Genomic DNA, 27,500 nt, shown 5'->3' with positions numbered 1-27,500 from the left:
CACAGCGAATTGGTTCTGCCGTTCGCGTCCCCCACCCTCTCTGCTCGACAGCGCCCCCGCACATCGCGCCGCCGCGAAATCTCGCCCACCTCTCCCCGCTCTTACCCCCCGCCGCGAGATCCACCCCGCCGTCACCCCCCCCCCCCCCCCCCCCCGCGCTCGCACGTAGGCCCGCCTCTCCCTGCCGTGATCTCATCGCGCCGCCCCGTCGAACCGCCGCGGCCACGAGATCCACCCCGCCGTCCCGCCCCTCCAAGCCGCAGTCTCCTCTTCTAGCAACCCGCCTGGTCGTCGACGCTGCCTGCGTCGTCCGTGTCATCGTTGCCCCGCCGCCGACATCCTGGCCATACTCGTGTGCACGAGGGCCATGGCGCGGAGTACGCCGGCCCCTTTAGGGGCTCGGAAGCCGTGTTTGGCCACGGTGCAAAGTCGCCACCCGCCTGGCCGTCGACGCAGAGGCCGCGTGGGGCTATCGGTCGCCGGAGCCCATGGTGCTGGTTCGTTCTGGCGACGGCGACAACGTCCACTACATGCTTGCTGTCATCCGCGTCTTGGTTGCCACGACGTGGACATCCTAGCCATACTCGCACACGCGTTGGCTGCCAGTGTCGATCGCTTCATTGTAAGTGTGCCCTTGTCGGTGTATCTTCTCTGCTACCTTCTAACGCGCCTTGGTTTCCTGGTAATTTCTTCCCATGCTCCCTGGAAGAGTCCACAGAGGCATTGCAGATCGCCGAGACCGACGGTCAGCTGCTTATCTGATTGTTGTGCTTCTTTGACTACTCCTGTGCTTGGTGGTGCCTGTAAGGTGTTCGGTGAAATGCACCTGAGAAGTTGTCTTGTGTGCAGATCGTCGAGACCGATAGTAAGCTCAGCTGCTTAGACTGGGTTTAGTTTAACTGAATATAGTTTCAGGTTTTCGATGAGGTGGCTCGTGGAAAGTTGTGATGTACCAACTAACTGAGCTATATACCTCCCATAGAAAGTTGTTCCTATATTACATTTTACCTGCTTGCCTCTGCGGTTGGTAGATTGACTTTCGTGATTCCCCTTGATTACCATCCAGATGAATTACTATCTATATACTTGAGAATACTATTTACCACTACATGTTTAGTGATTCCTGGCACATCCACTGTATTGCTGCACATTATGTTCCCTTAGTAAGTACTGACCTTTTCAGAACAATATCAATGGTATTCTGCAGATAAGAAAAGGTGTACTTCCTCGCCTTCTAGAGGAGATATTGTCAACAAGAATTATGGTGAAACAAGCAATGAAAAAATTGAGTCCATCACAGCAAGTTCTTCACAGGGTATCACTTCTATACCAACTTTTTAACATCGTGTGAAATGCCTGAATCTCTTGTTGATTATGCTATATGGTACCATAGCCATTTCGTTAGCTCTGTGCTTAGGCAGTCCTCTTACTTCCCTTTTGCAACATTTGTTTTTCAGTTAAAAAATTGTTCTTACCAATTGGTGGATATATTGTAAATAATTAGTTTGTTTGCAGATATTCAATGCACGGCAGCTTGCTTTGAAGCTGATAGCTAATGTCACATATAGTTACACAGCTGCTGGATTCAGTGGTCGAATGCCTTGTGCAGAGCTTGCAGACAGCATTATTCAGTGTGGCCGTAGAACACTCGAAACAACAATATCATTTGTCAACCAGCATCTTTTGTGGAAAGCTAGGGTTGTGTATGGTGATACTGACAGGTATTATTGTGTTTCTTGTTTTTTTTCTTTGGATTATATTGTAGTCATTCTATACTTATACATCCCCACCGAGATGTCGCTCTTCTTTTTTTATTCTAAGTTATTGTGTTGTTAATATATCAAAGTTTATAATAGGACTTACCAACTAACCGTATGAAAATATGATGATAAATCTCTACGGTTGATCACTGACGCTTCAGTAAGTTATCCAATTTCAAAAGAGAAGTCTCAAGGTTTGGACCCCAATATGCGAGGTAGGTTTGATGGTTTTATAGGAATTCTTCTTGCATTTGATTCATGCTTATTAAGAGGTCTATTTTTTGCACTTTTGCCGACAAAGTTATCTATTCATCTCCAAATTTTGATCCCAAAGTTTTCCTTTCGTGGGTCCACAAAGACACGAGCGCTGCTGACTTAGAGGCTGGTGCTCCCACCTTGAAAACTGATCTCAAAGGGAGAACACAGCAGAAAAAACTGTTAGTCAAGGAGAACTTCGATTGTTTTGTCTCGTGCAAAACTACAATAGATGGTATTTGTGTAGTTGTTATATACATCCATATTGCAAATAAATGTTCATGATCCTGAGTTTATGGACAATGTTTTGCATCCCCTTGTAACACAGTTTTTTTTGCAGACATTGAGTCGAAATTGAGACAGATAGAGGAAGATCCTGAAGGTGCAGGTACTGCTCACTTGTATTCAGTGACACTAAAAATTAGTGGTGTGGCAAATCGTGCATTTGAGCCTCGATTATAGAATTTTGTTAATGTCTCATATATGCTCAACTCCTGGAAGATTTCCATTGAATAATACTATAAGTACGGGTAAGCTAGATAGGGATGCAAGTAGCAGATTATGCTAGATTCTTGCACAGGGAAAATTATGTAGTATTGTGGGGGTAACAAGTAGGTTCCTTTTTTGAAGGTACACGTGAGCATGCCTATACTATGCCAGATGCTTGACCAGTTCGAAAACATTTGTGTGGGGGGAGCTGTCTTTATTCTTGTTTATTTATCAGTTCAAACAGATTGTCATGAACATGCTTGATTGCCTTCGTTTAACAGATTTTCTTCCTTCTTGCATGTTGGTGTAAAGAGTAGGTAAACCTGCTTGCGTGATGGTACAAGCAGCAGCAACAGAGGTATAGGGAAATTTTTTGAACTGTAACAAGTTGTGGACCGACAATATTCTAGCCAAGCAAAGAGCACAATGGTTAAAAAAATAAGGCAAACAAACACAGGCATCGAAAGAAGTCCCACCACTCAGTTCATACGAGGGCCTCAATTGTATATTGGATAGATAGAAAAGGCTAATCTTACTACATTAGTCTGCAAATCACAATCATTTTCTACTGCTGCCGTGGCAGCGTCGGGAGTCGAAACTACCATTAGGAAACCCTATGACACCTAATTAGCGACAATTGTTTTGGCCAGCAATATTTGTTTGTTTAGAGAACTAAGTTCAGAACTTCAGATCAAGATGTAATTGCTTTGCTGTTATCGTCTATTTGCTACTTTCAGGCAGACTGCTGCTGCTCCTCTTCGGGGGGCTCTTCCGCTTGCCCTTGCGGCGTCTGCCACATAAGTCACTGGGTTGACAAATGATATTGCTGTTTAGAAATTGATGCATCTTTATTGATATGAACAGTAGACATTTAATTACAGAAGCCCACACACTCTTGTACAGTGATAAAAATGAAGAGGTTGTGGATTCAATATTGGCAAGATAATCTTCTTAACTGATGGATTATTTTTCATGAGAAGAGGGATGAAATACTGGGTTTAGTTTAACTGAATATAGTTTCAGGTTTCTTAGAGACTTGCAACATCGGTTAAGCTTGACTTTTGTTCTTGAACCTGCATATCTTTTGTTAATGAATGTAGTGATGCTTTATTTCACATTTTCTTCATTCCCTCATCTAAGAATGTTACCGTAATGTAAATGACTTTGTATATAATCTTTTTCAGGATAGTTCTTGTGCAAAAGAATTACAAAAAGATGGGACTTCAAATTTAAATTTTGAATTGGAACTTGACTCCTTAAGTGTAAGCACCTTAGCTGTAATGAATCAGCTTATAATATATCTAGATTTCTGTAACAATTGCCAGTATTTCATACTTGTCACTTGGCTAACAAGGAGTCTGAAAATCTTGAAAGAGAGATGTCGTCATTGAAAAGGCAAAGTATGTACAAAAGAAAACTTGATTCTTCAGTCTCCCAGCACAAAAGTTGTTTGAAGATAAGTTCATTCAAGGATTTGAAGGTACAAACATACGGTATAGTATGCATTGTTTAATAGTTTAATACAGAAATAAAAGAATACTGAGAAGAGTACATCATTTGATCAATCCTTATGAACTTTCAGTTATATGTTTTAGTAGTCACCCATTTAAAAGAACCTAAACACCTATGGCTGAGTTGATTCTATAGCTTTGTTTTTTTTCTAGGATTAGCTGCGGCGAGGCTGTTTTTTCTTGGAACAGTTACATTATCTTTTGGTGTGGTACTGCTTGATTTAATTTGTGTTTTAACACTTCAATAGGAGGTGATTCTTCAGTACAAGAAATTTGTATCCTCCTTTTCTTGACAGAATCTATGACATAATAACATCTCAGGCATGCATGGCAATGAGGCACAATCAGGTCAGCAGACTGCTCATCTGCACTAGAATGTGTTCGCTCAAAAGATATTATTCAAAATTTAACTGAAAGATTTTGTTTGTTGCACAATTATTGTATTGCTTTGTTTGTTGAATATTATTTCCTTGGTGATGGGCTGTTGTTGCTGCTAGCAGGATTGAGAACGGATGGGCTACAAAGTTCTTTGAAGATGCTGCTAGAGGTAGAGCGCCCACACTTATGTTCATGTAAGTATGCACGCTTGTATGTAATTGTTTGCATTGTCGTTTTGGACCATGTTGTTAGAGGGGTATTGCAGAGAACTGTTGAGCTAGAGCAGCTCCTTTCACTAAGGTCATCAATGCAGACACATAAACCATCAATAGTGGGGTATGATGAGGATAACAATGTGATTTTTCCTTTGGACAAGCGTCGTCATGATCCAACTTGAATCAATGAAGTTCACCAAAGTTTTCGATGACACCAATATTCATAGCTATTTTTCCTTTACAACTTTCTATACTGCTGGAAATAGCTCATCTTTGCTTTTCGCATTGCACAAGTAACTAAATGAAATTACTTTGTGTATGTGATACAGAGATGTTCCTTTCATTAGTCTATAGTAGTAAAAGAAAATATATTGTCGATGCTTCGGTGCTTGCTTAAAATACTTGTGGTGGTTTCATGCACTCTTATTTTCACCAAAGGTTTCATGCACTCTTATGTGCTTATACTTTTATCATTCGCTTCAAGTCCTTCACTGTCTGCGGAATCTGTTCCATCGCTTATAATTTGCCTGTATGCAGGACTTTTGTTGATAATTTCCCAGCTTGTCGACAGTTAGAGGCTCTCCCATTCTTGGATCCACTGAAGCATTTTAGAGGTGCTCTATTCTACTATCAAAGGTTAGCATGATTGTGTCAGCACATCTCCTACTCCCTTCTTTGCTTAGTAATGCTTGATAAGTATAAGCACATGAATAGTATGGAAGAAAAAAAGATAATACACTATTAAATAATAATGCTACCTTCCTCGAAGATCTGAAAGACCACATCGATGAGTTCATCCATGCCTCCATGGACGAGCACAAGACCTGCTTTAAGAAGACGATCCAGAAGGTCAGTTGTACTACTACACTAAAATTTCTTTTATCGCTTTGGTCTTTCTACGGTTGTCATGCATTTGGTGCTCAAGGCTTCTGTTATCCATGGATTGTTGCGCAGATGTTTGGGATGTCGAAGGCTATTGCAGAGAGATCCGCGGCAGAAGCGAAGGAAGCTGGAGTTGAAAGTGCTTTGCCACTTCAGACCAGTGTCTCGCAGTAGAATTTCACGTTGGTAGTTTCTTGCTCGATGCTGGCTGAAAGGGAATTAGGCTTACACCTAGTTCCTAAATAATTTTGGTGGTTGAATTGCCCAACACAAATAATTGGACTAACTAGTTTGCTCTAGTGTATAAGTTATACAGGTGCCAAAGGTTCACAACAAGCCAATTAAAAAGACCAACGTTGAGTTCAAAATGGAGAGCTAAAAGCATACCGAAGTGTGCCCTGGTCTGGCGCACCGAACATGTCCGGTGCACCACCGGACACTCTACAGTACCTGTCCGGTGCACCAGGGGACTCCGCGCTGAACTCCTCACCTTCGGGAATTTCCAGAGGCACTCCGCTATAATTCACTGGACAGTGTCCGGTGCTCCAAAGGGACGCGGCTCTGGAACTTGGCAGCCTCGGGAAAACGCAGCGGCTGCTCCGCTATATTTCACCGGACATGTCCGGTGTACACCGGACTGTCCGGTGCGACTGCGGAGCAACGGCTACTTCGCGCCAACGGTCACCTGAAGGCGCATTCAATGCGCGCCAGAAGCGCGCAGAAGTCAGGCACGCCCATACTGGCGCACCGGACATTGAACAGTACATGTCCGGTGTGCACCGGACATCCAGGCGGGTCCAGAAGTCAGAACTCCAACGGCTTTGGTGACGTAGCTGGTGCACCGGACATGTCCGGTGTGCACCGGACTGTCCGGTGCACCATACGACAGACAGCCTTCACCAACGGTCATGTTTGGTGGTTGGGGCTATAAATACCCCAACCACCCCACCATTCATTGCATCCAAGTTTTCCAGCTTCCAACCACTATACAAGAGCTAGCATTCATTGCAAAGCACACCAAAATAGATCAAATCCTCTCCCAACTCCACACAAAGCTTTAGTGACTAGAGAGAGTGATTTGTAGTGTTCATTTGAGCTCTTGCGCTTGGATAGCTTCTTTTCTTTGGCATTCTTTCTTGTGATCAAACACTCACTTGTAATTGAGGCAAGAGACACCAATTGTGTGGTGGTCCTTGCGGGAAGTTTGATTCCCAAGTGATTTGAGAAGAGAAGCTCACTCGGTCCGGGGGACCGTTTGAGAGAGGGAAAGGGTTGAAAAAGACCCGACCTTTGTGGCCTCCTCAACGGGGAGTAGGTTTGCAAGAACCGAACCTCGGTAAAACAAATCATTGTGTCACACTCCTTATTTGCTCGAGATTTGTTTTGCACCCTATCTCACGGACTCGGTTTTATTTCTGACGCTAACCCGGTTTGTAGTTGTGTTTATATTTGTAAATTTCAGTCTCGCCCTATTCACCCCCCCTCTAGGCGACTATCAATTGGTATCGGAGCCCGGTGCTTCATTAGAGCCTAACCGCTCGAAGTGATGTCGGGAGATCACGCCAAGAAGGAGATGGAGACCGGCGAAAAGCCCACTACAAGCCACGGGAGCACTTCATCGGAAGAGTCCCGCACCAAGAGGAAGGAGAAGAAAGACTCCTCCAAAGGGAAGGAGAAGAAGAAGTACTCCTCCAAAGGGAAGGAGAAGAAATCTTCTTCACACAAAGAGAAGAAGGAGAAGTCTTCCTCCCACAAGCCGCAACGGAGTGGGACAAGAAAAAGAGGATGAGGAAAGTGGTCTACTACGAGACCGATTCTTCATGAACCTCCACCTCCGGCTCCGACGCGGCATCCGTCACTTCTAAGCGCCAAGAGCGCAAGAAGTATAGTAAGATCCCCCTACGCTACCCTCGCATTTCTAAACATACACCTTTACTTTCCGTCCCATTAGGCAAACCACCAACATTTGATGGTGAAGATTACGCTAGGTGGAGTGATTTAATGCGATTTCATCTAACCTCACTCCACAAAAGCATATGGGATGTTGTTGAGTTTGGTGCACAGGTACCATCCGTAGGGGATGAAAACTATGATGAGGATGAAGTAGCCCAAATCGAGCACTTCAACTCCCAAGCCACAACCATACTCCTCGCCTCTCTAAGTAGAGAGGAATATAACAAGGTGCAAGGGTTGAAAAATGCAAAGGAGATTTGGGATCTACTCAAGACCGCACACGAGGGTGATGAACTCACCAAAATCACCAAGCGGGAAACGATCGAGGGGGAGCTCGGTCGATTTCGTCTTCGCCAAGGGGAGGAGCCACAAGACATGTACAACCGGCTCAAAACCTTGGTGAACCAAGTGCGCAACCTTGGGAGCAAGAAATGGGATGACCACGAGGTGGTTAAGGTTATTCTTAGATCACTCATCTTCCTTAACCCCACTCAAGTTCAATTAATTCGTGGTAATCCTAGATATACACTAATGACTCCCGAGGAAGTTATCGGGAATTTTGTGAGCTTTGAATGTATGATCAAGGGCTCAAAGAAGATCAACGAGCTTGATGATCCCTCCACGTCCGAAGCACAACCGGTGGCTTTCAAGGCGACGGAGGAAAAGAAGGAGGAGTCTACACCAAGTAGACAACCAATCGACGCTTCAAAGCTCGACAACGAGGAGATGGCTTTAATCATCAAAAGCTTTCACCAAATCCTCAAGCAACGGAAGGGGAAGGATTACAAATCCCGTTCCAAGAAGGTTTGCTACAAGTGTGGTAAGCCCGGTCACTTTATTGCTAAATGTCCATTATCAAGTGACAATGACAGGGACAACGACAAGAAGGGCAAGAGGAGAGAAAAGAAGAGGTACCACAAGAAGAGGGGCGGCGATGCCCACGTATGCCGCGAGTGGGACTCCGACGAGAGCTCCACCGACTCCTCCGACGACGAGGACGCCGCCAACATCGCCGTCACCAAGGGACTCCTCTTCCCCAACGTCGGCCACAAGTGCCTCATGGCAAAGGACGGCAAAAAGAAGAAGGTTAAATCTAAATCCTCCACTAGATATGAGTCCTCTAGTGATGATAATGCTAGTGATGAGGAAGATAACTTGCGTACCCTTTTTGCCAACCTTAACATGGAACAAAAGGAAAAATTAAATGAATTAATTAGTGCTATTCATGAAAAGGATGACCTTTTGGATTCCCAAGAGGACTTCCTAATTAAGGAAAATAAGAAACATGTTAAGGTTAAAAATGCTTATGCTCTAGAAATTGAGAAATGTGAAAAATTATCTAGTGAGCTAAGCACTTGCCATGAGACAATAGAAAACCTTAGAAATGAAAATGCTAATTTGTTAGCTAAGGTTGATTCTCATGTTTGTAATGTTTCAACTTCCAATCCTAGAGATATTAATGATGATTTGCTTGCTAGGATTGAAGAATTGAACATTTCTCTTGCTAGCCTTAGAAATGAAAATGAAAAATTGCTTGCTAAGGCTAAAGATTTGATGTTTGCAATGCTACTATTTCCGACCTTAGAAGTAAAAATGAAATATTGCATGCTAAGGTTGTAGAACTAAAATCTTGCAAACCCTCTACATCTACCGTTGAGCACACTTCTATTTGTACTAGATGTAGAGATGTTAACATTGTTGCTATACATGATCACATGGCTTTAATTAAACAACAAAATGATCATATAGCTAAATTAGATGCTAAAATTGTCGAGCATAACTTAGAAAACGAAAAGTTTAAATTTGCTAGAAGTATGCTCTATAGTGGGAGACGCCCTAGCATAAAGGATGACATTGGCTTCCAAAGGGGAGACAATGTCAAACTTAATGCCCCTCCTAAAAGATTGTCTAACTTTGTAAAGGGCAAGGCTCCCATGCCTCAGGATAACGAGGGTTACATTTTATACCCTGCCGGTTATCCTGAGGACAAAATTAGGAGAATTCATTCTAGGAAGTCTCACTCTGGCCCTAACCATGCTTTTATGTATAAGGGTGAGACATCTAGCTCTAGGCAACCAACCCGTGCTAAGTTGCCTAAGAAGAAAACTCCTAGTGCATCAAATGAACATAGCCTTTCATTTAAAACTTTTGATGCATCTTATGTGTTGACTAACAAATCCGGCAAGGTTGTTGCCAAGTATGTTGGGGGCAAACACAAGAGCTCCAAAACTTGTGTTTGGGTTCCCAAAGTTCTTGTTTCTAATGCCAAAGGACCCAAAACCGTTTGGGTACCTAAAGTCAAGAACTAAAATTGTTTTGTAGGTTTATACATCCGGGGGCTCAAGTTGGATACTCGACAGCGGGTGCACAAACCATATGACAGGGGAGAAGAAGATGTTCTCCTCCTACGAGAAAAACAAGGATCCCCAACGAGCTATCACATTCGGGGATGGAAACCAAGGTTTGGTCAAAGGATTGGGTAAAATTGTTATATCCCCTGACCACTCTATTTCCAATGTTTTTCTTGTAGATTCATTAGATTACAATTTGCTTTCTGTATCTCAATTATGCAAAATGGGCTACAATTGTCTTTTCACTGATGTAGGTGTCACTGTCTTTAGAAGAAGTGATGATTCAATAGCATTTAAGGGAGTGTTAGAGGGTCAGCTATACTTGGTAGATTTTTATAGAGCTGAACTCGACACTTGCTTAATTGCTAAGACTAACATGGGCTGGCTCTGGCATCGCCGACTAGCACATGTTGGGATGAAGAATCTTCACAAGCTTCTAAAGGGAGAACACATTTTAGGACTAACAAATGTTCATTTTGAGAAAGACAGGGTTTGTAGCGCATGTCAAGCAGGAAAGCAAGTTGGTGCCCATCATCCACACAAGAACATCATGACGACCGACAGGCCGCTTGAGCTACTCCACATGGATCTATTCGGCCCGATTGCTTACATAAGCATCGGCGGGAGTAAGTATTGTCTTGTAATAGTGGATGATTATTCTCGCTTCACTTGGGTGTTCTTTTTGCAGGAAAAATCTCAAACCCAAGAAACCTTAAAGGGATTCTTAAGACGAGCTCAAAACGAGTTCGTCTTAAGGATCAAGAAAATTAGAAGCGACAACGGGACGGAGTTCAAGAACTCTCAAATCGAAGGCTTCCTTGAGGAGGAGGGAATCAAGCATGAGTTCTCTTCTCCCTACACGCCACAACAAAATGGTGTAGTTGAGAGGAAGAATCGAACTCTATTGGACATGGCAAGGACCATGCTTGATGAGTACAAGACTTCGGATCGGTTTTGGGCCGAGGCGGTCAACACCGCTTGCTACGCCTGAGAGCACCTAGAGGGGGGGGGGTGAATAGGTGATCCTGTAAAACTTCAAAACTTAAGCCACAAAAACTTGTTAAGTGTTAGCACAGTTTATGCCAAGTGGCTAGAGAGGAGTCAAAACACAATAACCACAAGAATTCAATCACAGAGATGACACGGTGGTTATCCCGTGGTTCGGCCAAGTACAAAACTTGCCTACTCCACGTTGTGGCGTCCCAACGGACGAGAGTTGCACTCAACTCCTCTCAAGTGATCCAATGATCAACTTGAATACCACGGTGTTCTTTCTTTTCTTTTCTCAATCCCGTTTGCGAGGAATCTCCACAGCTTGGAGCCTCTCGCCCTTACAAAAGATGTTCACAAAGAATCACGGAGCAAGGGAGGGATTAGCAACTCACACACGACACAAAGATCACAGCGAATACGCACACACAAGACCCAGACTTGAGCTCGAAAGACTAGCACACTAGAACGGAGCTCAAATCACTAGAATGTCGAACAAGTACGCAAGATTGATGTGTGAGTGATCAAGAGTGCTCAAGGAATGCTTTGGTATTTCCTCCATGCGCCTAGGGGTCCCTTTTATAGCCCCAAGGCAGCTAGGAGCCGTTGAGAGCAAATCTGGAAGGCCATCCCTGCCTTCTGTCGTCGGGCGCACCGGACAGTCCGGTGCACACCGGACACTATCCGGTGCCCGATTTCTTTCCTTAACAGGCGCAGCCGACCGTTGCCGGCCGTTGCAGATCTGGCGCACCGGACAGTCCGGTGCACACCGGACAGTCCGGTGCCTTCTTCCGACCGTTGGCCAGACCACGTGTCGCGCGCAGATTCCGCGGCCGACCGTTGGCTCACCGGACAGTCCGGTGCACACCGGACAGTCCGGTGATTTTTAGCCGTACGCCGTCGGCAAATTCCCGAGAGCGGCGTCTTCGGGTCGAGGCAGCCTGGCTCACCGGACACTGTCCGGTGCACCACCGGACAGTCCGGTGCCCCAGACCGAAACAGCCTGTTGGCTGTACACAGCCAACATTCTTCTTTTCTTCTTTTCTCTGTTTCTAACACTTAGACAAATATATTAGTACACAAAACCAATGTACTAAGGCTTAGAAACATACCTTTACTTGTGATTTGTACTTTGTTCATCCATGGGCATATATTCACATTTAAGCACATGTGTTGGCACTCAATCACCAAAATACTTAGAAATGGCCCAAAGGCACATTTCCCTTTCAATCTCCCCCTTTTTGGTGATTTATGCCAACACAACATAAAGCAACTAAAACAAGTGCAAAATCACTTCAAATAGAACTCAAATCTATTTTGATTCATTTTTGGCATATATGGATCATCCTTTGCCACCACTTGGTTTGTTTTTGCAAATCAAACTCAAATCTCTATCTCTAAGTCAAACACACATGTTGAAACATAAAGAGAGTCATTCCAAAAGAGATTTATCAAAGATTTCAAAAACTCCCCCTATTTCCCATAATCAATACTTCTCCCCACACGAAGCCAACTTTTGACGAAAGAGACAATGCAAGAGTTTTGAACAAACCAAAAGCTCTATTCTACTATTTTCAAAATCTCTCAAGTGGTAGCTGATCCATTTATTGCTTTGGCCTTTATTTTCTCCCCCTTTGGCATCAAGCACCAAAACGGGATCAACTTTGGCCCTTTAACCCCATTGCCTCACCAAAGTCTTCAATAAAGAGCAAATGGCAATTAGAGTCCATGAGATGGACTTGGAATTAGTTACCCTCTCATTGGAGTGCAGTGGAAGTCTTTCATGGTCCAAGTCCACCTTTTCCCTTTCAATTCTCCTTCGAGACTAAATCAGGCAAACTCAAGCATATGGTTAGTCTCAAAGGGTCAAGTTGTAACACATCTCCCCCTAAACATGTGCATCACTTTGCAACGGACTTGTGAGGTCCAGGGAGTGTTTGTACAACTTGAGCACCACAATAAGCAACAAAATGCAGAATGAACATGATCAAAAACATAAACACATGTATGCTACAATTCAATCCAGGTTCCGCGAATCTAAGACATTTAGCTCACTACGCAGCCTGCAAAAGGTCTTCTCATCTAGAGGCTTGGTAAAGATATTGGCTAGCTGGTTCTCGGTGCTAACATGAAACACTTCGATATCTCCCTTTTGCTGGTGGTCTCTCAAAAAGTGATGCCGGATGTCTATGTGCTTTGTGCGGCTGTGCTCAACAGGATTTTCCGCCATGCGGATAGCACTCTCATTATCACATAGGAGTGGGACTTTGCTCAGATTGTAGCCAAAGTCCCGGAGGGTTTGCCTCATCCAAAGTAGTTGCGCGCAACACTGTCCTGCGGCAACGTACTCGGCCTCAGCGGTGGATAGGGCAACAGAAGTTTGTTTCTTAGAGTTCCACGACACCAGGGACCTTCCTAAGAATTGGCACGTCCCCGATGTACTCTTCCTATCGACCTTACATCCAGCATAGTCGGAATCTGAGTATCCAACCAAGTCAAAGGTAGACCCCTTTGGATACCAGAGCCCGAAGCAAGGCGTAGCAACTAAATATCTAAGGATTCGCTTCACCGCCACTAAGTGACATTCCTTAGGATCGGATTGAAATCTAGCACACATGCATACGCTAAGCATAATATCCGGTCTACTAGCACATAAATAAAGCAAAGAACCTATCATGGACCGGTATGCTTTTTGATCAACGGACTTACCTCCTTTGTTGAGGTCGGTGTGTCCGTCGGTTCCCATCGGAGTCTTTGCGGGCTTGGCGTCCTTCATCCCAAACCGCTTTAGTAGATCTTGCGTGTACTTCGTTTGTGAGATGAAGGTGCCGTCCTTGAGTTGCTTCACTTGGAACCCAAGGAAGTAGTTCAACTCGCCCATCATCGACATCTCGAATTTCTGCGTCATCACCCTGCTAAACTCTTCACAAGACTTTTGGTTAGTAGAACCAAATATTATGTCATCGACATAAATTTGGCACACAAACAAATCACCATCACATGTCTTTGTAAAAAGAGTTGGATCGGCTTTCCCAACCTTGAAAGCATTAACAATTAGAAAGTCTCTAAGGCATTCATACCATGCTCTTGGGGCTTGCTTAAGTCCATAGAGCGCCTTAGAGAGCTTACACACATGGTCAGGGTACCGTTCATCCTCGAACACGTACACCTCCTCCTTGATTGGCCCGTTGAGGAAAGCGCTCTTCACATCCATTTGGTACAACCTGAAAGAATGATGAGCGGCATATGCTAGCAAGATACGAATTGATTCTAGCCTAGCCACAGGAGCAAAAGTCTCCTCGAAATCCAAACCTGCGACTTGGGCATAACCTTTTGCCACAAGTCGAGCCTTGTTTCTCGTCACCACCCCGTGCTCGTCTTGTTTGTTGCGGAACACCCACTTGGTTCCCACAACATTTTGCTTCGGACGAGGCACCAGTGTCCAAACTTCATTCCTCTTGAAGTTGTTGAGCTCCTCCTGCATGGCCAACACCCAGTCCGGATCTAGCAAGGCCTCCTCTACCCTGAAAGGCTCAATAGTAGAGACAAAGGAGTAATGCTCACAAAAATTAACTAATCGAGATCGAGTAGTTACTCCCTTGCTAATGTCACCCAGAATTTGGTCGACTGGATGATCCCTTTGAATCATCGCTCGAACTTGGGTTGGAGGTGCCGGTTGCGCTTCTTCCTCCATCACATGATTATCTTGTGCTCCCCCTTGATCACACGCCTCCACTTGAGGTACCTGTTCGTCATCTTGGGTTGAGGGATGCACCATAGTTGAGGAAGAAGGTTGATCTCGTTCATCTTGTTCCTGTGGCCGAACTTCTCCAATCACCATGGTTCGTATAGCGGCTGTTGGAACATCTTCTTCATCTATATCATCAAGATCAACAACTTGCTCTCTTGGAGAGCCATTAGTCTCATCAAATACAACGTCGCTAGAGACTTCAACCAAACCCGATGATTTGTTGAAGACTCTATACGCCTTTGTATTTGAGTCATAACCTAACAAAAACCCTTCTACAGCTTTGGGAGCAAACTTAGAATTTCTACCTTTCTTCACTAGAATGTAGCACTTGCTTCCAAATACACGAAAGTAGGATACATTGGGTTTGTTACCGGTTAGTAGCTCATACGACGTCTTCTTGAGGAGGCGATGAAGGTAGACCCTGTTGATGGCGTGGCAAGCCGTGTTCACGGCTTCCGTCCAAAAGCACTCGGGAGTCTTGAACTCTCCTAGCATCGTCCTCGCCATATCGATGAGCGTCCTGTTCTTCCTCTCTACCACACCATTTTGCTGTGGTGTGTAGGGAGCGGAGAACTCGTGCTTGATCCCTTCCTCTTCAAGGAGCTCCTCTACTTGAAGGTTCTTGAATTCGGTCCCGTTGTCGCTCCTTATCTTTTTCACTTTGAGCTCAAACTCATTTTGAGATCTCCTGAGGAAGCGCTTGAGGGTCCCTTGGGTTTCAGACTTATCCTGCAAAAAGAACACCCAAGTGAAGCGGGAAAAGTCATCAACAATAACTAGACCATACTTACTTCCTCCTATACTCAGATAGGCAACGGGTCCGAAGAGGTCCATATGCAGCAGCTCCAGGGGTCTTGATGTGGTCATCACATTCTTGTTGTGATGCGCTCCTCCCACTTGTTTACCTGCTTGACAAGCTGCACAAGGTCTATCTTTTTCGAATTGCACGTTAGTCAAACCTATCACGTGTTCTCCCTTTAGAAGCTTGTGAAGGTTCTTCATCCCCACATGTGCTAAGCGGCGATGCCACAGCCAGCCCATGCTAGTCTTAGCTATTAAGCATGCATCTAGACCGGCCTCTTCTTTTGCAAAATCAACTAAATAAAGTTTGTCGTCTAATACACCCTTAAAAGCTAGTGAGCCATCACTTCTTCTAAAGACAGACACATCTACATTTGTAAATAGACAGTTATATCCCATATTGCATAATTGACTAACAGATAGTAAGTTATATCCCAGAGACTCAACTAAAAACACATTAGAAATTGAGTGCTCATTTGAAATTGCAATTTTACCTAACCCTTTTACCTTGCCTTGATTCCCATCACCGAATACAATTGAATCTTGGGAATCCTTATTCTTGACGTAGGAGGTGAACATCTTCTTCTTCCCCGTCATATGGTTTGTGCATCCGCTGTCGATAATCCAGCTTGAACCCCCGGATGCATAAACCTGCAAGGCAAATTTAGGCTTGGGTTTTAGGTACCCAACTCATGTTGGGTCCTACAAGGTTAGTGCAAATATCCTTAGGGATCCAAATGCAAGTTTTGTCTCCCTTGCATTTTGCCCCTAACTTCCTAGCAACAATTTTCTTATCCTTTCTACAAATAGCAAAGGAAGCATTTAAAGCACAATAAATTGTAGAAGGTTCATTTACTACTTTCCTAGGAGCATGAATAACATTCTTTCTAGGCATATGATGAACAACATTTCTTCTAAACACATTTCTACCATGCATAACATGAGAACTAGAAGCAGTCATAGCATAAGAGTCATAAGCATGTGAATCAAAAACATCATTACCTCTAAAAGCATTTCTAGAATATCTCCTATCATAGTACATGAAAGCATGATTCTTCTTAACACTATTAGCCATAGGAGCCTTCCCTTTCTCCTTGGTGGAGATGGGAGTCTTATGGCTTGTTAAGTTCTTGGCTTCCCTCTTGAAGCCAAGCCCATCCTTAATTGAGGGGTGTCTACCAACCGTGTAGGCATCCCTAGCAAATTTTAGTTTATCAAAATCACTTTTGCTAGTCTTAAGTTGGGCATTAAGACTAGCTAATTCATCATTCAATTTTGAAATGGAAACTAAGTGTTCACTACAAGCATTAATGTCAACATCCTTACACCTAGTGCAAATTTCAACATGTTCAACACAAGAGTTAGATTTATGTGCTTCTACTAGTTTAGCATTTAAGTCATCATTAATGCTTTTTAATTTAGAAATTGAATCATGGCATGTAGACAACTCACAAGCAAGCATTTCATTCCTTTTAACTTCTAGAGCATGAGATCTTTGAGCTTCTACAAATTTATCATGTTCTTCATACAACAAATCCTCTTGCTTTTCTAAAAGTATGTTCTTCTCATTCAATGCATCAATCAATTCATTAATTTTGTCTACTTTGGTTCTATCTAGGCCCTTAAACAAACACGAGTAATCTACTTCATCCTCATCACTAGATTCGTCCTCACTTGAAGAAGCATAGGTAGAGTTCCGAGTACATACCTTCTTCTCCCTTGCCATAAGGCATGTGTGACGCTCGTTTGGGAAGAGGGTTGATTTGTTGAAGGCGGTGGCGGCGAGTCCTTCATTGTCGGAGTCGGAAGAGGAGCAGTCCGAGTCCCACTCCTTGCCTAGATGCGCCTCGCCCTTTGCCTTCTTGTAATTCTTCTTCTTTTCCCTCTTATTTCCCTGTTCCTGGTCACTATCATTATCGGGGCAGTTAGCGATAAAATGACCAATCTTACCGCACTTGAAGCATGAGCGTTTCCCCTTTGTCTTGGTCTTGCTTGGCTGCCCCTTGTGACCCTTTAGTACCGTCTTGAAGCGTTTAATGATGAGAGCCATCTCTTCATCATTAAGTCCGGCCGCCTCAATTTGTGCCACCTTGCTAGGTAGCGCCTCCTTGCTTCTTGTTGCTTTGAGAGCAAAAGGTTGCGGCTCGTTGATCGGTCCATTCAAGGCGTCGTCCACGTACCTTGCTTCCTTGATCATCATTCGCCCGCTGACGAATTTTCCTAGGACTTCTTCGGGCGACATTTTGGTGTACCTGGGATTCTCACGAATATTATTTACCAAATGAGGATCAAGAATGGTAAAGGACCTTAGTAATAGTCGGACGACGTCATGGTCCGTCCATCGCGTGCTTCCATAGCTCCTTATTTTGTTGATAAGGGTCTTGAGCCGGTTGTATGTTTGGGTTGGCTCCTCGCCCCTTATCATCGCAAATCTTCCAAGCTCGCCCTCCACCAACTCCATTTTAGTGAGCATGGTGATGTCGTTCCCCTCGTGAGAGATCTTGAGGGTGTCCCATATCTGCTTGGCATTGTCCAAGCCGCTCACCTTATTGTACTCGTCCCTGCACAAAGATGCTAGCAACACAGTAGTAGCTTGTGCATTTTTATGAATCTGTTCATTGATAAACATAGGGCTATCTGAGCTATCAAATTGCATTCCACTCTCTACAATCTCCCATATGCTAGGATGAAGAGAGAACAAGTGAGTACGCATTTTGTGGCTCCAAAATCCGTAGTCCTCTCCATCAAAGTGAGGGGGCTTGCCAAGTGGAATGGGAAGCAAATGCGAATTTGAACTTTGCGGAATACGAGAGTAGTCAAAAGAAAAGTTCGAATTAACCGGTTTCCTTTTCTCGTAGTCGTTGTGGTCGTCGTCCTTTTGGGAAGAAGAGGATTCGTCGCTGTCGTAGTAGACGATCTCCTTGATGCGCCTTGTCTTCTTCTTCTTCCCATCTTTGCGCTTGTGGCTTGAACCCAAGTCGGTAGATTTGTCATTCTTCGGCTCATTGAAGATGGACTCCTTCTCGTTGTTGTCGACCACCATCCCCTTTCCCTTAGGATCCATCTCTTCGGGCGATTAGTCCCTTTCTTGAAGAGAACGGCTCCGATACCAATTGAGAGCACCTAGAGGGGGGATGAATAGGTGATCCTGTAAAACTTCAAAACTTAAGCCACAAAAACTTGTTAAGTGTTAGCACAGTTTATGCCAAGTGGCTAGAGAGGAGTCAAAACACAATAACCACAAGAATTCAATCACAGAGATGACACGGTGGTTATCCCGTGGTTCGGCCAAGTACAAAACTTGCCTACTCCACGTTGTGGCGTCCCAACGGACGAGAGTTGCACTCAACTCCTCTCAAGTGATCCAATGATCAACTTGAATACCACGGTGTTCTTTCTTTTCTTTTCTCAATCCCGTTTGCGAGGAATCTCCACAGCTTGGAGCCTCTCGCCCTTACAAAAGATGTTCACAAAGAATCACGGAGCAAGGGAGGGATTAGCAACTCACACACGACACAAAGATCACAGCGAATACGCACACACAAGACCCAGACTTGAGCTCGAAAGACTAGCACACTAGAACGGAGCTCAAATCACTAGAATGTCGAACAAGTGCGCAAGATTGATGTGTGAGTGATCAAGAGTGCTCAAGGAATGCTTTGGTATTTCCTCCATGCGCCTAGGGGTCCCTTTTATAGCCCCAAGGCAGCTAGGAGCCGTTGAGAGCAAATCTGGAAGGCCATCCCTGCCTTCTGTCGTCGGGCGCACCGGACAGTCCAGTGCACACCGGACACTGTCCGGTGCCCGATTTCTTTCCTTAACAGGCGCAGCCGACCGTTACCAGTCGTTGCAGATCTGGCGCACCGGACAGTCCGGTGCACACCGGACAGTCCGGTGCCTTCTTCCGACCGTTGGCCAGACCACGTGTCGCGCGCAGATTCTGCGGCCGACCGTTGGCTCGGCCGACCGTTGGCTCACCGGACAGTCCGGTGCACACCGGACAGTCCGGTGATTTTTAGCCGTACGCCGTCGGCAAATTCCCGAGAGCGGCGTCTTCGGGTCGAGGCAGCCTGGCGCACCGGACACTGTCCGGTGCACCACCGGACAGTCCGGTGCCCCAGACCGAAACAGCCTGTTGGCTGTACACAGCCAACATTCTTCTTTTCTTCTTTTCTCTGTTTCTAACACTTAGACAAATATATTAGTACACAAAACCAATGTACTAAGGCTTAGAAACATACCTTTACTTGTGATTTGTACTTTGTTCATCCATGGGCATATATTCACATTTAAGCACATGTGTTGGCACTCAATCACCAAAATACTTAGAAATGGCCCAAAGGCACATTTCCCTTTCAACGCCATCAACCGGTTATATCTACACCGAATCCTCAAGAAGACATCTTATGAGCTCCTAACCGGTAAAAAGTCCAACATTTCATATTTTAGAGTCTTTGGTAGCAAATGCTTTATTCTTGTTAAAAGAGGTAGAAAATCTAAATTTGCTCCTAAGACTGTAGAAGGCTTTTTACTAGGATATGATTCAAACACAAGGGCATATAGAGTCTTTAACAAGTCCACTGGACAAGTTGAAGTTTCTTGTGACGTTGTGTTTGATGAGACTAACGGCTCTCAAGTAGAGCAAGTTGATCTTGATGAGATAGGTAATGAAGAGGCTCCATGCATCGCACTAAGGAACATGTCCATTGGGGATGTGTGTCCTAAGGAATCCGAAGAGCCTCCAAATGCACAAGATCAACCATCCTCCTCCATGCAACCATCTCCACCGACTCAAAATGAGGATGAAGCTCAAATTGATGAAGTAGAAGATCAAGCAAATGAGCCACCTCAAGATGATGGCAATAATCAAGGGGGAGATGGAAATGAGGAAGACAAGGAGGATGAGGAACAAAGGCCGCCGCACCCAAGAGTCCACCAAGCAATTCAACGAGATCACCCCGTCGACACTATCCTCGGCGACATTCATAAGGGGGTAACCACTAGATCTCGTGTTGCACATTTTTGTGAGCATTACTCTTTTGTTTCCTCTATTGAGCCACACAGGGTAGAGGAAGCACTTCAAGATTCGGATTGGGTGGTGGCGATGCAAGAAGAGCTCAACAACTTCACTAGGAATGAGGTATGGCATTTAGTTCCACGTCCTAATCAAAATGTTGTAGGAACCAAATGGGTCTTCCGCAACAAGCAAGATGAGCATGGTGTGGTGACAAGGAACAAAGCTCGACTTGTGGCCAAAGGATACTCCCAAGTCGAAGGTTTGGATTTCGGTGAAACCTATGCACCCGTAGCTAGGCTTGAGTCAATTCGCATATTATTAGCCTATGCTACTTACCATGGCTTTAAGCTTTATCAAATGGACGTGAAAAGTGCCTTCCTCAATGGACTAATCAAGGAAGAGGTCTATGTTGAGCAACCTCCCGGCTTTGAAGATAGTGAGTACCCTAACCATGTCTATAAACTCTCTAAGGCGCTTTATGGGCTCAAGCAAGCCCCAAGAGCATGGTATGAATGCCTTAGAGATTTCCTTATCGCTAATGGCTTCAAAGTCGGAAAGGCCGATCCTACTCTATTCACTAAAACTCTTGAAAATGACTTGTTTGTATGCCAAATTTATGTTGATGATATTATATTTGGGTCTACTAACGAGTCTACATGTGAAGAGTTTAGTAGGATCATGACACGGAAATTCGAGATGTCTATGATGGGGGAGTTGAAGTACTTCTTAGGATTTCAAGTGAAGCAACTCCAAGAGGGCACCTTCATTAGCCAAACAAAGTATACTCAAGACATTCTAAACAAGTTTGGGATGAAGGATGCCAAGCCCATCAAGACACCCATGGGAACTAATGGGCATCTCGACCTCGACACGGGAGGTAAGTCCGTGGATCAAAAGGTATACCGGTCGATGATAGGTTCTTTACTCTATTTATGTGCATCTCGACCGGATATTATGCTTTCCGTATGCATGTGTGCAAGATTCCAAGCCGACCCTAAGGAAGCTCACCTTACGGCCGTAAAACGAATCTTGAGATATTTGGCTTATACTCCTAAGTTTGGGCTTTGGTATCCTAGGGGATCCACATTTGATTTGATTGGTTATTCGGATGCCGATTGGGCGGGGTGTAAAATCAATAGAAAGAGCACATCGGGGACTTGCCAATTCTTGGGAAGATCCTTGGTATCTTGGGCTTCAAAGAAGCAAAATTCGGTCGCTCTTTCCACCGCCGAAGCCGAGTACATTGCCGCAGGCCATTATTGCGCGCAATTGCTTTGGATGAGGCAAACCCTGCGGGACTACGGTTACAAATTAACCAAAGTTCCTTTGCTATGTGATAATGAGAGTGCAATCAAGATGGCGGATAATCCCATCGAGCATAGCCGCACTAAACACATAGCCATTCGGTATCATTTTCTTAGGGATCACCAACAAAAGGGAGATATCGAGATTTCTTACATCAATACTAAAGATCAATTAGCCGATATCTTTACCAAGCCACTTGATGAACAAACTTTTAACAAACTTAGGCATGAGCTCAATATTCTTGATTCGCGCAATTTCTTTTGCTAACTTGCACACATAGCTCATTTGTATACCTTTGATCATATCTCTTTCATATGCTATGACTAATGTGTTTTTCAAGTCTATTTCAAACCAAGTCATAGGTATATTGAAAGGGAATTGGAGTCTTCGGCAAAGACAAAGGCTTCCACTCCGTAACTCATCCTTCGCCGTCGCTCCATGCCACTCTCCATTCTTGGGGGAGAAAGCATGAGCATCAAGCAAAAGGACTCCATCTTTGGTATAATCCTCACTCATTTGTTCTTGACCAAAGAAGGAGAAAGTATTTCAAGGGCTCTAATGCCTCCGTTTTTGGCGATTCATGCCAAAGGGGGAGAGAGTATGAGCCCAAAGCAAAAGGAAGTATGAGCCCAAAGCAAAAGGACCGCACCACCACCAATTTCAAAAACTTAGTTTTTCAAGAGTATTTTCAATTGGTATCTTAGTGTATTAAAAGGGGGAGAAAGTAGTATTTCGAAAATGATATATCAAAACCCTCTTGAACACTAAGAGGAGGATCTCATTTAGGGGGAGTTTTGTTTAGTTAAAGGAAAAGCATTTGAAATAGGGGGAGAAAATTTAAAATCTTGAAAATGCTTTTCAAAATCTTATTCATTTACCTTTGACTATTTGCAAAAGAACTTTAAAAAAAGGGATTTACAAAAGAATTTGCAAAAACAAAACATGTGGTGCAAGCGTGGTCCAAAATGTTAAAAATAAAGGAGCAATCCATGCATATCTTGTAAGTATTTATATTGGCTCAATTGCAAGCAACCTTTGCACTTACATTATGCAAACTAGTTCAATTATGCACTTCTATATTTGCTTTGGTTTGTATTGGCATCAATCACCAAAAGGGGGGAGATTGAAAGGGAATTAGGCTTACACCTAGTTCCTAAATAATTTTGGTGGTTGAATTGCCCAACACAAATAATTGGACTAACTAGTTTGCTCTAGTGTATAAGTTATACAGGTGCCAAAGGTTCACAACAAGCCAATTAAAAAGACCAACGTTGAGTTCAAAATGGAGAGCTAAAAGCATACTGAAGTGTGCCCTGGTCTGGCGCACCGGACATGTCCGGTGCACCACCGGACACTCTACAGTACCTGTCCGGTGCACCAGGGGACTCCGCGCTGAACTCCTCACCTTCGGGAATTTCCAGAGGCACTCCGCTATAATTCACCGGACTGTCCGGTGTACACCGGACAGTGTCCGGTGCTCCAAAGGGACGCGGCTCTGGAACTTGGCAGCCTCGGGAAAACGCAGCGGCTGCTCCGCTATATTTCACCGGACTGTCCGGTGCGACTGCGGAGCAACAGCTACTTCGCGCCAACGGTCACCTGAAGGCGCATTCAATGCGCGCCAGAAGCGCGCAGAAGTCAGGCACGCCCATACTGGCGCACCGGACATTGAACAGTACATGTCTGGTGTGCACCGGACATCCAGGCGGGTCCAGAAGTCAGAACTCCAACGGTCAAATTCCAACGGCTTTGGTGACGTGGCTGGTGCACCGGACATGTCCGGTGTGCACCGGATTGTCCGGTGCACCATACGACAGACAGCCTCCACCAACGGTCATGTTTGGTGGTTGGGGCTATAAATACCCCAACCACCCCACCATTCATTGCATCCAAGTTTTCCAGCTTCCAACCACTATACAAGAGCTAGCATTCATTGCAAAGCACACCAAAAGAGATCAAATCCTCTCCCAACTCCACACAAAGCTTTAGTGACTAGAGAGAGTGATTTGTAGTGTTCATTTGAGCTCTTGCGCTTGGATAGCTTCTTTTCTTTGGCATTCTTTCTTGTGATCAAACACTCACTTGTAATTGAGGCAAGAGACACCAATTGTGTGGTGGTCCTTGCGGGAAGTTTGATTCCCAAGTGATTTGAGAAGAGAAGCTCACTCGGTCCGGGGGACCGTTTGAGAGAGGGAAAGGGTTGAAAAAGACCCGGCCTTTGTGGCCTCCTCAACGGGGAGTAGGTTTGCGAGAACCGAACCTCGGTAAAACAAATCCTTGTGTCACACTCCTTATTTGCTCGAGATTTGTTTTGCGCCCTATCTCGCGGACTTGGTTTTATTTCTAACGCTAACCCGGTTTGTAGTTGTGTTTATATTTGTAAATTTCAGTCTCGCCCTATTCACCCCCCCTCTAGGCGACTATCACTGGCCTTTTTTTATACTGTGTTGTCTTAAACGTTTAAGCGTGTCAGTGGCGTGTTTTCGTAACTGTATTGTAGTGCTTTCATTCTCTGAAGTTTGTTGTGTGAGTGTGCCTTAAATATACCAGTGCAGTTTGCTTCATTCTCTGATGCCTTGTATGGTCGTAGACCCATGCATATGGACATCCTGAACCCAACTGTCAACTGATTGAGTGGTTCCTGATTTACCTGATTAGCTAAAGGAAAGACATCTTGCATAGCTCATCTAACAACAACTACTACATTTTAGAACAGAGTAGGACAAGATCATGCAGTTCATAATCACCGATTCTGGTGATTCCTGTGGTAATTTCAGAGCTTTCAACGACATGATCAGCAAACACACGGATATGTGTCATCCAACAAGAGCACGTTAAGGACAAATTATTTTAGATAGATCAGTTTAAATGTTTCTACATAATCTTGATAAAACAATTACTCACATGTTCTTTAGTTGTGTCAGACAAAATGATCAAGACATGCCCTTCCACTTTAACAACCATGCCAGTAGCACCTTCTTGAACTCCTGAGATCACCTTGACATGGTCACCAGGCTTGAAATATTTGCAAAGCTCCTTTTCATTGAAGGCTAATGTTTTCTGCAGTTACACATGCATTAACAATAGACAATATTGTAAGCCATTCCTCCACCATAAATTTCATATTAATTAGTTGTAATTGCAGTTAGTTACCGAGAGATCAGATATTTTTGGCCTGATGTGAACGGTTTCATCCTCTACTTTCTCAACCCAACCCTCTAGATTTTTCAAATCGCCTTTAATAACAATGACGGCATCACCCTTCATAAAGTGTCCTTTTTTTCCTGTTTGCAAACAGAGTGGACAAGCTAGCCATGTCGCCATTGATGTCATCACTAGGCTTCTTAAACTTCTCAAGTTCATCAAAAGTTCATTTTAGAACAAAGTAGGATGGAAGCACAAGTTGGCTAAATAGATCTAGGAATGTGATCTGTTTCATCTGAAGTTTCAACACCTTGTTCAATCCTCAATAGTTACGATGATCAACCATAAACTATTCAATAAGTAGCCTACAATACAGGTAAATAGATTCGTCTGCATGCAAATAGATTGGGCAGTTAGCCAGGCGTGTGAATTGGGGCTCATCATGCCATCAACAATAAGTGACAATGTGCAGTAGAATTTTATCCATCTATGATGCTAAAGCGAGAACCCAACAGGCCAAACCGGATAATGTTATAACTCCAGGCATAAGGTTCAGAATAATAATGTCAGAGACCAAACAAAAACTATGTTTCTCTTGTGTTGTAGGTAAACTTGTAACGACACGAGTGAAACAGATGCTTCAAATTACTCGGAACAAAACTCAAGAAAAACACTTTGAGTTAATTATTACCAATCTTGTTTGAATCTAAATTGAGATGAGGTCTGATCTACTACTACTAAAACTGGTGCTGCTGACCAACTCTTTCTTTTACTGGTTAGTGGGGATTGTTTTTAGATAACTCAGTATGATCAGCAGGTGATGATTCTCTGTAATCTTGTTTGCAGAAAAATTAATGCACTGCGCTGAAAAAGGACAGAACAAAGAAAGATCTTCAAATCAAAGCTAAAGAAGCGGAGATTCAAAATCTGAAAAAGCTAATGTGTAAGTACTACTGGTTTCATATGTACATAAGTTATCGTGTTATTATACGGTTCCGTTGCAACGCACGGGCACTCACCTAGTAGTAGAATAGTAGGAGAAGAAGAGGAGCACCGTTTCCAATCAAATTGTCTTGTTAAATTTATGCGATCGATTATTTTCCCATATGATATTTTGTAATCACTTTGTGATGATGTTCAATTCTTTTCACTCTTGCACTGTTGGCCTTATAATTGAAATGTCAATGTTGGTTGCTAATGATTTTATCTAACGAGACCGTGAGAGATATATGTTAAAAAGGCTGTGCGTGTCAAATTCGAGATTGGTCAGTGTAATGTCCTAGGTCGATAGCTTGTCGTACGTTTTTGTTAGATGCAAGACGGATCTGGCCAGCGTAGGAAATAAGATCCAAGTTATTCGTAACGGTTATCTCTATAATTTTCTCTTTATACGTTGCTACTATGTTACCACGTCAATAAAATTCTTTTCACTATATTCGCTCTTATTTTTTTTCTAACTACACATTTCTTTCTAACTAACTTCAACCGCTTTATTTTTTTTCTTTTCTTTTCTTTCTTAACCATTGCCGGCTACACATATAGTTTAGGATTTTTTTTTGTTTTTCCAATTAATCTCTTCAATATTTTGATATAAAAAATTAACACAAAAACATTTTTCTTTGTCTTGCCGTACGCACGAATGGGCCACCGACTCTGACTCTGCTCGTTTCTCTTGAGTATAATTCTAAAATACATTTTAAACATACTAATTACTTTACTCCATTCTACAATTTATTAAATTAACAATACTACTCTTTTACCAATTTTAAAATTCATACATACACACTGACTGTATCAGCTTAAATAAAGTAATTAAACACTTCTAGTTCACGCTTGCACGAGCCTTTCGTTGTAAGCCCGTGTACGACAACCGTACACGGCAAGACACTTAATTCTTGTGTTGCGCTTGAGTCTTCTGTTGGAAGCCGCGATCTTCTGCCACAAGCCACATTCTTCTCGCAGAAGCCAACCTACTTCTTCTCTTTAATAATTGGAACACATTAAGATTATTCAGTAAAGAATCGAGAGTTCATTGATCCTTGAGCAAACAAAAATTTACATTCTGTGAGTGAAATAACAAAGTACTAACTGATGCATGACAAAAAAACATAGGTAGTGACGGAGAATATGGTAAATGTTCACATCTCTATGGTCATGGTCAATCCCTAGTTGTGCATAAACTACTAGCTTGAGTGTGTCTTAACCGAGGTGGGTGCTACTCTCAAATAGTTCCACAATAAATCATAGAGGAGGTGATACAGACACTTGATGATGTTTGTTATAGATAACGCATATTTTACAGTTCCTGGACACCAGAAACGAGTTGTAGCATATATATCCTATTTCCTTGGTACTAATATTGGATAGAGGATGGTAAATGCAATAAGATTGGCATTCATTTTGCAAATCTTTGTCAGTCTTACTAGAACTGTAGTTACTTTATATCAATGTAGATTGATTGGTTGATTGAACACAAAATGACAAGAAGTGTTGTTTCACAGATCTCAAACAAAACAAGGCCATCATACAATACTCGTCATTGGTGAGACAAGAGGTTATAGGAAAAATAAACACAAGAAGCAGAACAATGTTGTCTAGAATCTCAATCCTTGTTGTAAGAGGTAGCAGGATTATAGGACAGTTTACCTAATCTACTCACATATGAGAATATTAAGTGTGATATGGTTTATTCAATACA

The 27,500-nt window shown here is 43.5% G+C and overlaps 2 long non-coding RNA genes across 16 annotated transcripts; one reads left to right on the top strand and one right to left on the bottom strand.

Moving 5' to 3' along the window:
• LOC100304100 (exocyst complex component SEC5A) lies at nt 1-27,500 on the top strand. 15 transcript variants are annotated; one of them, XR_004857399.1, is made up of 13 exons: nt 1-622; nt 1,208-1,315; nt 1,516-1,721; nt 1,857-1,975; nt 2,119-2,250; nt 2,356-2,403; nt 3,689-3,766; nt 3,862-3,984; nt 4,264-4,363; nt 4,516-4,587; nt 5,146-5,244; nt 5,378-5,457; nt 5,563-5,676. It is a non-coding gene; the product is annotated as an exocyst complex component SEC5A (long non-coding RNA). The 15 variants fall into 15 exon arrangements; XR_004857402.1 differs by having other exon boundaries at nt 12-622; nt 3,879-3,997; XR_004857406.1 differs by lacking the exons at nt 5,378-5,457; nt 5,563-5,676 and adding exons at nt 25,649-25,745; nt 27,304-27,500 and having other exon boundaries at nt 165-622; nt 3,859-3,984.
• LOC103651592 (uncharacterized) lies at nt 24,569-25,011 on the bottom strand. Its single transcript, XR_002268268.2, has 2 exons — nt 24,812-25,011; nt 24,569-24,718 (listed from the first exon to the last, which is right to left on the bottom strand). It is a non-coding gene; the product is annotated as an uncharacterized lncRNA (long non-coding RNA).

The sequence above is a fragment of the Zea mays genome, chromosome 3 (assembly GCF_902167145.1).
Source record: "Zea mays cultivar B73 chromosome 3, Zm-B73-REFERENCE-NAM-5.0, whole genome shotgun sequence".
Lineage (NCBI taxonomy): Eukaryota > Viridiplantae > Streptophyta > Magnoliopsida > Poales > Poaceae > Zea > Zea mays.
Note: the sequence above shows the minus strand (reverse complement) of the source record. Positions and strands in the feature narration are given on the sequence as shown.